Here is a 14392-nt window from a genome sequence, read left to right on the forward strand (position 1 = left end):
GAGTGGTTTGGATCCAAACATCGGCATTTTATTCATAGTCTCTGCTTAATATATGCTATACAAAGAATAAACATAGTGAAAAAAATAGGCATATTGCCAACTGTTTTGTTTTTATTTTCTTCCTAAAGAGAATAAAAAAAAAAACTGAAGAAAGAAAAGAAGTTTAAATGCTACGTCCCAACCCAAATTTCCTCCAAAAAAAGTCAATTTTTGCTAGTTTTTGAGAGGAAGCTGCAACTTGACCAAAATGAGGTGCAGATCATAATTATCAAGAACAATATGTGAAAACTTTCTAATAAGTTCTATTCTTCAAGCTAAAAGTGGCCACGTAATAGCTAAGTGTATATTCTAGGACTTTTCTCATTTGCAAGTGCACTAGTATTTTATTGTAAGTTTATACCATGCAACCTATTTAATAGGTGATTTATTGTAACATTTTTGTAAATTTTTACAAGTTATTTCTTACTGTGTTCTTATTGCAAACAGTGCATAAGGGTCTCTGGACAATTCATTCATTTCCTTCAGAATGACCTGTGTTCTAAATATGGGTGTTCTGGAGTATAGATAGTACCACAAGCATACAAACTCAGTATCCTGTATTTTTTTTAAATAGTCTAAATGCATTCTAATTACAGAAGTATCATAAAGATTATAGATTTTTTTTGTTGAAAATTTTTACATTTAAAATTTTTAATAACAGCCACTGCTTATCTAATTCATGGTGTTCCATGTAATTTAATTATTTTTGTTATCAGTTAGGCTATGAAAAATTATATTTTCTGAATTAACACAGTAGTAATTTTATTTGAGTTTTCTGTATTTCTTTAGATGCACCACAAATATTTCTAATTAATTAATCAAATAACATTTTAAAAGTCCAATTTACATTGTAGTCTATCTAAAAGGGAAAGGTAACTTATTTACATGAAAAGTGAGATAAAGAACAGACATTTTATCAGCACTTTTTATTAATATTAGAGATATAGAAGGACACATTTTGAGAAGTAAAGAGAAAGGATATTAGGGAAATAAAGGGAGAAGAGAGAGGGAGACATAGTCATAGCAGAAGTTGTGTGATACAATATGTAACTGGGGGAATACTCACAGTTACATTGCAATTTTACAGCTATTTCCAAAGGTAGAATCAAGTTAATACACAGCATTTAAGGATTTGCATATAAATTGTAGTAGTTACTAGTATTCAATAAACTCCTGGCAAATTGAGTGAGGTAAGGAGCAGTTTAACATCTCTGTACAATTGCATGCAGAGTTGCAAGCAGCCCACAAGGATCATAGAGGCTCCTCCTGCACAGGACCATCCCAAATAATCACACTATGTGAAGAGTTCAGCAAATGTATGGAACCCAGACTTAACTGTATTGCCCAGTTCTGAGCAGACTTGAACTTGGATTTTGGAAAAGCAGAAAACTATTCTATCTATTCAGACATGTAATATAATGATAAGGGCTCCTTTCAATTTCTTCATTGGAAGCTGTTTTAAATGGAATAGATTACACACTGGAATACATGATTCTGTATTTTAATTCTTAGAATGCATACCAAAAAGGAATGTGGATGTATCTGGCCTGTATTCTTTTTTTCATGTATTTTTTTTTCAAGAAAAGTTTCTCTGTTAAAGACTAGGGCTTTTAATTTATTTTTCTTGGTTTTGTTGCTTTGAGCAGTTTTCAGTTTGTTTGTTTATTGGGAGGTTTTTAACAAGGAAAAGATAATGTAGTGAGTCAAAGGCCCATTTGGGACATTTACGCTTTAGCTTCTACTCCAATAATTATAAAAATATTTTTTGCAAACCTGAATAGCTTCTGCAAGAGAAGACTGGGAGGACTTCACTCAGAATACCACATAGCTCCATATTTGACCATAGAGTGATAATAAAGGAAATAAAATCAAATATATAGAAACCTTATCTTGTCTCAGAAAAATAATTCATTTTATGAAATTTAAAAAGGATTGTGCAATGCCTTCAGTAAGAGAGAATGATCTAATCTACTTTGAGTGCTCTAGGATAAGATTAACTACGAAATTCCAAATATAAAATATATTTAAGGCAAAGCTCCCTAGATGTTCTCCTTGGCTTTTATAATGTTATTACTTCACTGTTGCTTTCTTCATTGTGCTTGTTTCTGTAAACCGTATTATTGCAAGACACTTGAAGTTTTATAGTGACAAACTGAAATATAGTGAGAAACCATCCTCCCGAGTTACGTATTGCATTGAAAACTTCATCTATGTGAAAATACCTAGAATAAGGCATTATATTTATGGTTTATTTATTTATTAAGCCTAATTAAGTGTATTCAATGTAATATGTATATAGTTGTTTCTATTTCATGGAAACATAGGCGATTTGAAGTTGGAAGGAACCCATATAAATCATCACGACAAACTCCCTGTTCCTTCCAGGACTACCTAAAAATAACAGTATGACTACAAACATCATCAAGATGCTCCTTGAATTCTGACAGGCTTGGTGCCATGACCACTTCCCTGGAAAGCCATTTGCAATGACTGACCGTCCTCTTAGTAAGGACCATTTTCTAACGTCAAGTCTGAAAGTTCCTGACATTTCATTTCATTGTGTCCTAAATTCCATAAGGATCTGACATGTTACTACTATATACTGTTATCATCTGTTCATAATTTGAAAATTACTTACCTTTGAAAAAGTAAGAGAGATATTTATTCCTATTTAATTCTTATTGCACTGACAGAAGTCACTGCTGATGTGAATGGTAATGATTAGCCATTCAAAAATACTGTCAAGGTACTCTTGACATCAGTAACACTGCTGTGATACCGCAGTCTGAGTCAAGGTCTCTACAAGGCTGCTTTGAGTTGTTCTTGTCTGAAAACCATAACTTTGTATCAGAGAAATCATGAAACTGGAGATGAGAACATAAAAGTAACCGGCATGTTATGTATCTAGTTCTACCTTCCCTCCTTCTCTTTCTTCTCCTCTCCTTCTTTATTTTTTAAAGTGATTCTCTAAACATTCATTGGTTACAAAAACAACAAGCATGAGCATGTCGGGTTTTCGGCTGTTTGAAGGGCCTGGAAAGGCCCGGAGTGGCCTTGGGACAGCCCAAATATCGAAGGACGAGAAGAGGCTTCAGTTCTTCTTTCGGTTTTTATGTTTATTAATTGTTTATCTAAAAGATTTTCTTTCAGCCCGACAGAGGTCTGCTCAGCAGCCAGCCATGAGCACACTGTGCCGCCCTCCGTACAGCCACCTATCTTTATACCCATGGTTACGTGTACAATATTTATCATTTTTCCCCAATACCATTTATTCTTATTGCCGGGTGCACTTTTAGTAATGAACAATCCAAAAGTGCCACCATCACCAAAGAAGATGGAGGAGAAGAAGAAGAAGAAGAAGGACAGGACACGCCCCAATTCCTCCATCTTACTTCTCTAAACCCCCTGTACATAAATCCTAAACCCTGTGTCTCACTCTCTAATTAACTAATCCCTTCACCATTCACCCCGGTGAAGTCCTCCTATCCTCATACAGGTGTCGTCTCCCATGTAGGGTCAAAGTCCAGCCACCAGACACTTCTGGCAACATTCCAGGACTCCCGAGCCCCCCAAGGGTGGTCTCGGTGGCTCGGCATCTCAGGACTCAGATCCTGAGATCCCACATGAGCATATTAAACACAACAGACGATAGAGTCTTTCTATGCCTGCCTCGCAGACTGTCCTCTTCCCAATTTATAACAAGAGCATATTATTATTCAAAGGAGAGACAAGGAAAGAACAAAACAGAAATAATTTTTTTTTCAAAATGTGAATGACCTAAAAAATTTTAAGACACACTTCAAAAACACATATGGGTACCTTTTATACTTCCAAAAGCTATATCACAAGATAATAGTTAAAATTTTGTAGTGATTACAAACATGCTTAAAGTCATGTTAGTTTTGAGGCTCTAGAAAACCATATGAATAGAAAATGTTCTCTTAGCTTAAATATGCAAGCTGTTTACAGTGAAAGAAGAAGAAGAATAGATACTTGAAATAAAGCTGCAAACATTAGATGGAGGATTTTGAATTTTTAATTCTTCATCTTCAAAGTTGTAATAATTCTTTGGCAAATGCTGTTGATCTGTTTTCTTCTGTTTGTATTATAATATTATAGATACACTTTTATAGAAACGGCGTATTCATAACAGTCTTCTCTTGTATTATTGTCTAGTAAGGAAAATTATAGTCATACTCTTCTTATATGATGCAGTCTTAGAATTTATCTTTGCAATTCATGCTTAGTAATTTGCAGTTAACTCCAGAGTGCTATTTAGGAAGATGACCAGTTGCAAATACTCCCACACATGGAGAATGCATGCTATTACTCAGTGAATTAAATGTAGTGAAATGTTTGATTACATTCACTGTAAAAGTGTAGACCACCTTATCTATGCCAATATATTTTCAGAAAAGAAGTTCCTTGCCGCTATTTTCACAGTGGTAATGGTGAGAGAATTCCTGCACTTAAGAACATTCAGAAAAACAACCACCAATGCAAGAGGATGTATTAAATCAGTATCATTCTAGGCTTTGTCATTTCTTCCTCTTATATATCATATTTTTTGACAACATTTTTATAAATCATAGTAATTCTATTAAGATGAAGGAAACCATGACATTCATTGTACAGACCTGTGTATTATTTCCAGCAGCTATTTTGAATTTGCTAATTAAGTTTTGTCCCAACCTTCTTGGCTTAAATAATGAGTAATACAATGATTCACATTCTTTTAGTCATCTATTCCACGTTCCATTCTATCCCTTTTCCTAAGTTATTATAATTTCTAGATATAGACTTTATTCCTCTTCCACATCTTCATATTTTCCTTTGGCGGCCTAAGGTCAGGTAATTTTTTAAATTTGCACTTCTCATGTGGACATTGAAAATACTTTTAAGACAGATAAGAACCTCACACTATGTCCATTAAAGAAACTGAAGGGGATAGATTTTTTTAACTAGTTCTGCATGGCCGAAAAGAAACATATGACAGCAAGGTTATTCAACTGAGACAGCAGCTCTGAATTTATTCAATCTTTGTATTGTTACTTAGATTCATAGAATCATAAAATGGTTAGGATTGAAAGGGAGTTCTTTAAAGTTCCAACCACACTGCCATGGACAGGGGCGCCACACACTAGTTTGGTTGCTCAGGGCCTCATTCAGCCTTGCATTGAAGACTTCCAAAGATGGGACATCCACAACCTCTCTGAGCAAGAAATACATCTAATTAAAGCCTGTTCTCTTTCAGTTTATAACCATTGCAGCTTTTTCTATCACTCATCATCCACATGAAAAAAATCCCTTTCCCTTCAAAGGTCATCTTAGCTAACCTAACGCCCCTACAATCATCTGCTTCATTTTCAACAAGATTAGTAGATTAAAACCTTGTACTTGGAATATCACAGTTTAATAATATTAGTAAAGAATTGTAGTAGTAGTAACAACAACAGGATAAAAAAACTGAACGCAAATGTTGGGTCAATTTATAGTTACATTATGGCTGGATTTTAGTGCAAGTGCATACAATTACACTGATGCTAAATGAACCTTTCTAATCAACATTAATGCTGCTCAGTTAATGTTTGTGTTCATCCTAAATTGTTCTGGCTAGAGCACACACATTAGAATATTCAGGTAAGTACAGGTATGTGTGTCCTAGCAAGAAATAATTCATATTCTGTTAACCAGAAGGAATCTTCAACACTGTTCCTTCATGGCATCTCCCTCATTAACAGCGTTGTGTGTGTGTGTGTGAAAAAAAAAAAATGCAGCACTGAAATTGCAGTGAAAAGCAACATAAGAATTACTATAAAAGAATAAATTATCTTTGCTTTTTGTAGTTTTTTTCTGTAATAGCTGGAAACGATGTTCCTCTGCTTATTTTGCAACAAGTGACAGAAATACTTATAGTAATGACTCACTGTAAGTGGGACTAAATATCCTGCTAGCTCAGAAATTACTATAGGAATACGCACAGACTGGGGGATGGGAGGTTATAAATTTATGTAAACTACATAAATTTATAACATTTTTGAACAGTTTTTTAAAATTCTTCTCAAGACAACTTAAGGCATGAAAGACACCACCGCATTAGCCGGAGTAAAATTGCTGCTACCATCTTCTTTTTCCTGACATGCACTCAAGAATACTGTGTTTAAAAGCCTTTAAGAGCTCAAGCCAAGAGAGAGTGCCTATGACTCACCCTACAGCCATATGCTTAGTGCAGGTTGAGGCTAAAGAGTTCAAGTGCTTTCCGTGATGTAGGATTTCACCTCACAGATGAACACAGATGTCTCTCCTGATTAGCATGCGCTGCTCTCTTGAAAAGAGGAAAAGTCTATAAGATAAAAGACACACTTAGAATATGAATTAAATATTGATTTAGGTTGGTAGAAACAGGTAGCTGCCTTCAAATAACAATTGTTCTCTACCATTTCTAAGGGTTTTGATCACTTGGTTGCTAGGAGAAAATGTCTAAACTGCAATCCATGCTTAGTGATTTAGCATTGCAAAACTGATTGACACCTCCCTGAAACCTAAATAACTTCCTTGAAAGACTCTACCATCTTTCCTTGTCTCATCAGAAGTCCAACACAACCACATGTTTCTCAGATTAAAACATATTGTTGTAGGGGGATAGAACATAAGTAAATAAAGGTAGTATAGAAAGTAATCTTACCCCCTAAAGAGCTGCAGCTGAGCCACTTATTAAGGATTAGGAGCAGGCCTGATGTTAACAGGCTGCAGATGTAGCCCATCAGAAGAGTGTTATAAAAGAGTGGATTGGTTGGCTGAGGGGAGCTGGAGTCAGTTGGGAACTGTGAGGATAAGGAAGAGTCAGGGCCTAGAGGAGATACCTGCAAGAAACATCAAGGCAGTATGAAACTAGCAATTTGGAACCCTTGCAATGTACTGACAATAGAACTCTTGTGATATAATGACAATGTATTCTATTCTTAACAAAAAAAAAATGCAGTTTATTTCTGGGAAAGTTTATCAACTCTGAAAACTTAGTGAAGATATATAATTCTAGGAAAATAAAAACAAAGGTGAACTGAAGGAAATTAAAAATGTAATGCAGGAAAATGGTTCAATCTTATGCTTCAGTTAAACTATGGGGATATGTTTGGGAAATGTAACAACAGAGACATCTTTCAGCATTATGCATATGGCAATAATTCCATTCATTGCTTTGAAAATCAAGAATAGATAACCAATCTAGTATTGCTACTTAAGATAAAGCCGTTGCTGAGAATGTCAGATTCACATAACCTGTTTCCTGCAGCATGTATTGATAAGAACTCAAAATTTAGAAATTCTAAATGGCATGACATTTCCTCACAAAACAATGATTTTATTTTTTTTATAAAGCTTATATCTTTCAGTCAACTCTAGCTGTAGGGCTACAGCATCTTGAAGCTATGCTAAAAAAATACGGGTAGTTACATCAAAGGATAGACCTGGCTTGTCTAAAAACACTAGATATGTTTTAAAAATGGGCAAAATAAGTTTCAGAAAATAATTCAAAGATTTGAATTTTGAGAAACAAACTAAGTATCTCAATAATTATGGGAGCTATTTGCCTTTCTCTTTATCAGTCTTCCCTATTTGCTTGAATTTCAATAGGATGATATCAATACTTGGTAATATCTCTACTTGCCCATGGATTTTTTTTCATTGAATGTCACACAATGATTGAATGCCTTGGCTTGGCAGGGACCAACCCCTTGACATGGGCAGGGACATCTTTCACTAGATTAGGTTGCTCAGACCTTCCTCCAGCCTGGCCTTGACCATCTCCTGGAATGAAGTATCCACAACTACTCTGGGCAACATTTTCCATTATCTCACCATCCTCAGAGGGAAGAACTTCCTGTGAGAAAAAAAGCACATTTTAGATAAAGAGGTAGATAACTATTCCTTTGCATCAGCTTCATCATTAGTGTCAGATTTTATTTTGCTGTCTTTACTTTTTTTTTGTTTTTTTCTCTTACTTCATTGCATTCGTCTCCTTATCTTTACTTTGATAATTTCTTTGCATTGCTGTATTCCTAACTTGGCTTTATCATTTCCTCATTTTTCTGCATTCCAAGTTTGAAATTCTGTTGCTCTTCAGACGTGGTATGGCTGAGTTGAACTCCTTTTTCATGAGTGAGTTAAAAATTTCTCCATTGAACTTCTTGTAGCTGCTTCAAACAAACAAAAACAGACTTGACCTTCTGCTGAAAGTGGCAAGTTACTGGTCAGTCCAATATCAAAGTGCTTATCAAAGGCTTCTGCCAAAGACAGAAAATAATTTTCTAGAAATATCTTCAGTTTGTTCATTTTAGTAAAGTGAATTGAGATGAATGCTTTGAGAAATGGATTGTATGAGCTATTTTATAGGTGAAGTATGTAAATGGTTGGCTGTCGTTTTTCTGATAACCTTGAGAAATAAGTAGCAAACTGAATATACACAGCTGCTATGTCTTTTTCTCCCAAATCTTGTAATAAATGTCATGTTTCAGGCAGTGTATCGCAATAAAAAAATATGTTTCAGCATGTGGCCACTGAGCCTGAAATTGTACAGGGTGGAATAACGCAGGAAAGACTGTTTTTAAAATAGTTTGTGCTTTTGATTTTCTCACCTTCAACTGTAAAAAATGCTTAAGCACAATGTTGAGTAAAATGAATTCATTGTTCAATGGTCATTTTCAGGCTTTGGGTCTTAATATCGGTGAGGTACACAAAATAAAAGATAAAAGGCAACATTTTCAGGGTTGTTCTGGAAATTCTTTCTAGTTTATAATACAGTATACTTCCAGCAGTGCTGAAGTTAGGACCTCAGTAGCTGACTCACCTCTACTAGGCATGAGCTAAAAAAATTAAGTTTGGTCAGAGAGTCTGCAGTTAAACAAGAGAGGGAAATTACTACTTCAAACATTTTGTTTCAATTAAAACCCCTACCAGAAATAAAAAGAAGCTATTAAAAGAATTTGAATGACAGAAAATAAAATTTTTTTTCTAAATAGAATTATAAGAATAAATGTATTATTCATTGTCTTTAGACTATGTAAAATTTATTTACTTGTCTTATCCTTGCTCTTTGGCTAAAACCAAGATTATTTTACTATTTCACAACTCTGAGTGCCATCTAGGTCTGACTAGAGGCCCTTCTTAAGGAAAATCAACCTGGCTTATTCTTGAAAAGGCTTAGTAGCTCCTGAAATTTTGAGTATCATTAATACTTACTGAAACAGAAATAAATCATAATGTGGATTTTCAGCACCTTTAAGGAAAACACTTATAAATATTAAGGCTACATATTAGAAGCCTTGCATTCTGAAATTTATATATGGTGTGGATGAATCAAAAGCTGTCTTAATCACAACATAGATTGAATACTTTACTGATAGAAGAACAACTATGAAACACATTTGAAAACTCTGAAAGGAGCAAGAGCTAAAGTAGTGAATGAAAGAAAAGAGCATGTAGGAAAATATTTGTGGGAATGCAGCCAACTGGCATAAATAGTGGTTTAGCCTTGGTAGCTTATACAGGAGGCATCAGCCTGAGACCATGGGAAGCAGAAATCTTAATGCTTTGAAGAAAATTTTTGGTGAGATTAACAAAAATGACTGTACTGTACTGGTAGTCATGAGGTTACTCTTTCAGAAGAGTGAAGATACTGTGAAAAAGGTTCAGAAATGTGAGCTCAGAGTCTGTGGACTCAATATAATTCTTCTTTCTGTTGAACTTCTCATTTCAGGAAAGGTATGGGGCAACTGAATGGAAATCAGAAGAGATTAATGGTCAGCACCTTTTACCTGTGGCTGAATGATTTGATTAATCTGCAGAACAGGAGGAAGAGATGAGAGCATGAAAGGAGTTTTCAGCTATGCAAAAGGTTGTAAAGAGGTAGGTGTATTTTGTTCTGTGTTCCACAAGGGAAAAGGGTAGGGCATGGTAGGATAAAACATGACAAGGAAGGAAATTAAATATAATAAAATTAACAATGTGAAGAACTGCAACAACTTGCAGAAAGGAAGGCATTGGATTAATTTTAGAATAAATGAAAGCGATCTTCAGGCTAGAATAGTGGTGAAAGAGAATGCCAGTGAAACTTGCTAAGTCTATTGTCCCTGGAAGAGGAAGAGAGAAAGTGAATGTTTTCTGAGACAGAAATTGAAGCAGATGACCTTCAGGAAACATTTGTGAATATTTTTATAGATTTAGATGTTTTCTCCTGAAAAAAAAAGGTACAACAAATCATACATAGATTTTGGTGGTTTTGTCCTCTTACCCAGCATAGTAGATGGCTCTTAGTAATTGAAGCAAATCTAAACTCTTGATAGGAAAACAAGAAAAATTTCTTCTTGAAATGCTTCAAGAAGCATTCAAAACTTCCAATATATTTTTTAGACAACAGGTGTAGGTTAGTCTGCTCTTAGATTCTTTTCAATTATGAGCTCAAAGCAAGAAAAAAAAGGCATTCTTTTACTCTTTCACTGTAGGAATTCAGTATAACAACTAAATATTCAGTCAGTAATTGTGAGAGTTCATTGTGAGCAAGAGAAAATTTAACAAGCATTCATTACAATTGTTTTAAAGAAATCTTTGTTGCTGAAAAGCTTTATATAAGCACTAAAGAAGGTAATGTCAAAGTCAGAGACTGAACTATCAATTACTTTCTATTAAAGGACAAAAGCAGGCAAGCCTATTTAGGGAATACAAAGTAAGATACTTTCCCCACACCCCCACCCCCTAATTTGGGAAAATTTAGTCTTCTTTTTTGCAATAAAACAAAAAAAAAAAAAAAAAAAAAAAGGAAAACAGCAGATTTATTATCTCAATAGCATCCTGAAAATGAAGAAAAAATTACTTTTTTTTCATGGGCAAAATCTGTGGCCTCATCTGGGTTTTAGGTAACCATTTATTGCCTAAGACATTTGGAAAAGCTTTATTTTACTGTGCTGGCTCCATCTAGCTCAGTCTAATAGCAGAGGCTTCTCAATAATCCATCCAAATTCTGTCTGGGAAGTTCAGTACTTGGAAGTGTAATCTTCAATATCAGACTTCAAAATCAGTTCTTCTTCAGTGCAGTATGAGAGACAGGCAAAATTTTAAAATTTAAAAGATTTGAAGCCAGATGATAGCATCCAAGTTGAGATAGGTAATGCAAATTACAGGACTTAAAAATCAGGGGGAATAGCAAGTCACTGGGGAAAAAGACATGCAATAATCAGTAAGGGGCCAGATGAACAAGGCAAAGTCTTCAAACAGTAGAAAGATAATCAGAAAAAAAAAGAGTAAAAAGTCATCATTCACTGTCTAGAATGCATTATCTCTGTTGAAAGGAGAGGCAAGCATTTCCCCACATTTACTTAAAAGTTCTTATGTCTGTAGTAGTAGCAGTAAAAATACACCAAAATGGAATATATGAGAATATGTAATACAAAATATAATCATATTAAAAATAAAAAAACAAAATTTAAAAAAAAAATGTTTGCAATACCTAATATCTAAAAATGAGATGCAATTCTGCGGTTGAAAATGTCTTTCTGTTTCTTGAATTTGCAATCCTTATATTGCGAGTTTGACAGTTTAGCCTTTTTTCTTATATGTTATCAGAAGTCCAAAACAAAATATTTTAATATTCAATTACCCTTTGTCATCACACAGTAGAGAGGGCAGGAGGAAGGTGGAGTTATTAAAGCAATAGGTACCTGTAAGAATGAGAATTAGAAAAACATAACACTGGAGAACAATAAAACAAGAAAAATAAAATTAAACTTAAATGGCAGATAAAATCACTCCAATTTGGAAATAAAAAACCTTTCCTGAAATCTGAGTTGATTAAAAACAGAATCAAAGGGATACTTTACTTGATACTAAATGATCTATATCCTCTTGTATGTTTTACATTAACATATAAGTTGTTTATAGATGTTACTAATATTATTTTAACAAAAAATATTTCGTAACTGAAACATTATGCCCTGAAAGGTCCCAGAATATTGAATCCTCTCGGAGTCCACTTAATTATTTGTATCTTTCTTTTGTTCAGTCTTTCAGAGCTCAGATAGGTTTGAAAAAGTCTGAGTAAAAAAAAAAGGCAATAATTAATTATTTTCAGAAATTTCTTACTATTCCGTAGATCAGTTCTGTCATCTTCTTGGAATGGAATTTTATGTGTGTGAGTGTGCATGGAAGAATAAATTGTTTGCTAGAGCATCTTCTTTTAAATGCAGTAGTTTAAAATTTCACCTGGTTTTGATTATTATTAAAATGGCAGTTTGGGGATCCAACAAAATGTAAATTAACACAATACTATAATTAATTTGTAGATGTGAATTGAATTTTTACTTGCTTTACACAGATAGTTTTGGATGCCACAGTAATGACACTAGTTTATTGATTCAAGGTGCACATATAATGGCAATCCCAAACAGAAATGCAGGCTGGAAGAAGTATGGATTGAGAGCAGCTCCAAGGAAAAGGTCTGAGGAATGCTGATTGACAAGAATTTCAAGATAACCCAGCAAGGCAGAGTTACAGACCAAAAATTCAAAGTTAACCTGAGCTGCAGCAAAGACGTGATCAGCAGGGCAAGGGAGGTGAGGCTGCCCCTCTGCTTTGCTCTGGAGAAACCCTTCCTGGAGATCTGCATCCATCTCTGGCTGCAACACAAGGATATCCACCTGCTGGAGCAAGAGGAAGGCCGCAAACATGATCAGAGGGATGGAGCAACTCTCCTAGGAGAGCTGGGCTGAGAGCTGGGCTATTAAGCCTGGAGAGTAGAAGGCTTCCAGAAGAGAAGCTGCCCTCCAGTACCTAAGCAGGGCCTACAAAAAACCTGGAGGCAGACTTCTGACAGTCATGTAGTGACAGGCCAAGGGGAATAATTTTAAACTGAACAAGAATATGTTTAGATTAGGTATTAGGAAGAAATTCTTTTTGGTGAGAGTGTTGAGGTATGGAAACAGGGCCCATAGAAGTTGTGGCCCATCTCTGGAAGTATTCAGGGACAGGTTGGATGGGGCCTTGAGCAACCTGGTCTCATGAAAGGCGTCCCTGCCCATGGCATGGAGTTTGGAGCTAGATGATTTTAAAGGTCCTTTCCAATCTAACCCATTCTATGACATTATTATTACATTATATAATATACATAATTATGCATTATTATAAGTACATGATGATTATAAGAAATAGTCCATTGTGTCCATCTGTACTGTTGTCAGGGTTTTGAAAAAAATGAGATTTTTCATGATTTTTCTTTTTTTTCTCCTGTTTTGCTTTTCTTGAATAATCAGAAAATTATTTAGAAACTAGTGGTAAAATAGATTGCAATATTCATATTGGACTTAAAACTTTGTTGCTTAAATGGTGGAAGACTTAGACCACTAGCTATTCCCTTAGTAGGATGGAATATTTTGGTCCCACTGAAGTCAATAGTAACTTTGCTATTCCTTTCAGATAAGCAGGAATTCTCTTCTAGTCTTGCAGCTCTTGCCCAAGTCATATGAAATGAACATTATGTCAACAACCAGACCAAATTTTTTTAATTCTTAATTTTCTATTTAAAGAAAGAGCATGGTTTTTTTCTTCTTCTAGGTCAGAAACATATTTCTTTGCATATTACAGCTCTTAGGGCAAATATATTGTGCATGGTAAAATGCAATAGAGGAATTAAATCACTTCAACCTTGGAAATCACTTACTGCTTTAGAAGGTGATAAAGTCAATGCTAAACCCATTGTAAATATGATCTTAATGCATTTGTGGCACAACTTTATCTAATTTTCAAAATTATATTGTCTAACATGTTCTCTCCTTAAATGTTTCATTTTCAAAAAAAAAAAAGGTGTTCAACTCCAAAATAAATTTTACTCTTTTTTTAGGGAAAAAAAATCCCTTACACATATTTATAGATGTGAGGGAAAAAGACTTCTTAAACTAGGTCTCTGAATACAAAATCTCCAAAAATCCAAAAGCTACTTCAGTTTATCAGTTTGTTTAATCTTCAGCCTTATTGTCTCAAATTCACATTGTCTAATGGAAACAGACAATAAAATATTTACTCCAGTGTATGTGATGGGTCCCAAAGAAGAGTGGAGATGGGAGGGGGGGAAAAATGGCAAAACCCTTTTTTTTTTTAGATTTTTCATAGACAGATTCTGTGAATAATATGAGATGGACAGAGATGAACTCTCCTTATCTGTCTTTACAATTACCCTGGGTGTATTCCATACATTTTGTTGCATGTGTCATGGTTTTGATAACTATTCATTTAATAGTTCTTGTAGTTGGTTGGTTCTTTGAAGCAGTGACATTTTTAGTTTCTAAATAACATTATTATTTTAGATATA

The 14392-nt window shown here is 34.5% G+C and overlaps 1 long non-coding RNA gene across 1 annotated transcript in view; it reads left to right on the forward strand.

The window, feature by feature from the left end:
* Positions 1-13207, forward strand: part of LOC141728342 (uncharacterized) — a 30457-nt gene extending 17250 nt beyond the window's left edge. The window contains exons 2-3 of the long non-coding RNA XR_012579263.1: positions 9794-9942; positions 12449-13207. This is a non-coding gene — a long non-coding RNA (uncharacterized LOC141728342). The remainder of the gene's footprint in view (positions 1-9793; positions 9943-12448) is intronic.
* Positions 13208-14392: the final 1185 nt, after the last annotated feature.

Source organism: Zonotrichia albicollis, chromosome 2 (assembly GCF_047830755.1).
Source record: "Zonotrichia albicollis isolate bZonAlb1 chromosome 2, bZonAlb1.hap1, whole genome shotgun sequence".
NCBI lineage: Eukaryota > Metazoa > Chordata > Aves > Passeriformes > Passerellidae > Zonotrichia > Zonotrichia albicollis.